We start from the raw sequence: 1,736 nt of genomic DNA, 5'->3' as shown, positions 1-1,736 counted from the left end.
GTATTTTCTGTGTTAGAGTTTTACTCGCTACAGGGTGTACTTTGAGGGTTTTTGACTCTGCACACCGTTTACATGCAGAAAAAGCTACATAACACACAAGGGGACGGGTAATAACCGGAAAAGCATGACATGGGACCTTTAAAGCATGGAAACAGTAGAGGCACAACATACTAATATGAACCTGAAAATTAGCCAAATCTGTCCTCTTTTAAAATCCTGACCAAGATAGTCAGCATCACAGTCACAGACAACAGATTGAAACCAAGGACATAAATATGAACATTTATTGCATAAAAAATGCATTTCTTATGTATTTGTTCTTAGCACAATGAAGGTCAGAATCAGAACTCTTGTATTTGTCTGGTAAGGGTGAACTTGACGTCTCTCAGCAGTAGGCTACGTTTCGGATAAAAGGAAAAAGAGTAGACTTGCATAATAAATAAAGAGTCCAGCAAACATTAGTAAGAACATAAACAAATAATTACAAAGAAATAAGCACAACAAGAAGTAGCATTATTTTAAAGAAATAATGCTACTTTAGAGAAAACTTTTTCCAGGCGGTAACTCCGATAAATTAACCAGCAGTAGCTGCAGGCTGCGCACCAATTTGAAACATTTCTACTGAATCCATTCCCCCAGAGCTGTCATTACCCAGCCTCATGGCTCTTTATTTCACTGATACCCATCACCCACCACCCTTTAAGTAAATACACGATTCTGTTTACTTGAGAGATGTTATCTCAAATTCTAGATGTACGTGCAGTTATAGAAACAGGACAGCTGAAGCTTGGGTTACAGAATAAGCCATTCACCAGGATTTACATATTTAGGAATTTTGTTATTCAAGCAGCTGGCACTAGTGGAAAAGCAGAGAGGTTGTACACTGTTGACATTCAATTAGTTTCCATTTCTCACAGGAGAGAATCGCTTGTCTGTTTTGAGTGGACTCTTTCAGACGAGAAGAAGTGGAGCTAAAGAAGAGTCTGTGATTTCCTCCCCCCCACAAGTACTCTTGAAGTACCCTCGAGCAAAGTACTTCACTGCCAACAGCTCCGGTGGGGAAAGCAGAGTTTGGCCTAAAATGGGCATTCTTATAATCAGCCATTTGTCTGAGGATACAGCGAAGAGAGATCCACTGTTATTTAAAATACTTTTATTTCACGGCTTAGTTGAACACTTGATTCTGATTGGTCAATTTAGACATTCCAGAGGTCTGCTATTTTACGCTAGCAGACCGTTGACAAGGAGGATCATGGGAATATGTGCAGTCATATCACTCCGCAGAAAGAAGTCCGGTCAATTCAACGTCAGGTGTGGACAACGAACATAAGTCTTCATCCGTCAGAAAACGCTGTGGAATACTTTTTGAATATTGTATTTTTATCTTGTGGAGAGCAATAATCTTTGGATTCATGAGAGCTGGACATCAGAGAAATCAACAGAAGAAGACCCGTTGGCAGCAGTGAGTTTCATGGACATGAATTCATAGATCAAGGCAGACTGGTGCACAGGGTCGGCTCCAGAACAAATCGAATGGGGGGGCAATCATTTACCACGGGGGGGCGCACACCTGCTGTAAAGTCTCTTGTCGCTCACACACACAGCACTTTACGCTTCATTAAGCCAAGTCTCTCTCTCTCTCTCACACACACACACACACACACACACACACACACACACACACACACACACACACACACACACACACACACACACACACACACACACACTAGAAA

General features: G+C 41.4%; 1 long non-coding RNA gene across 1 annotated transcript in view; it reads left to right on the top strand.

Moving 5' to 3' along the window:
- Window positions 1-409: 409 nt before the first annotated feature.
- The window catches only part of LOC104951699 (uncharacterized), a 17,323-nt gene continuing 15,996 nt past the window's right edge, over window positions 410-1,736 (top strand). Inside the window, exon 1 of the long non-coding RNA XR_799043.1 lies at window positions 410-422. This is a non-coding gene — a long non-coding RNA (uncharacterized lncRNA). The remainder of the gene's footprint in view (window positions 423-1,736) is intronic.

This window comes from Notothenia coriiceps, unplaced genomic scaffold, assembly GCF_000735185.1.
Source record: "Notothenia coriiceps isolate Sejong01 unplaced genomic scaffold, NC01 NC01_scaffold00019001, whole genome shotgun sequence".
NCBI lineage: Eukaryota > Metazoa > Chordata > Actinopteri > Perciformes > Nototheniidae > Notothenia > Notothenia coriiceps.
This window is presented reverse-complemented; position numbering and strand designations above follow the sequence as displayed.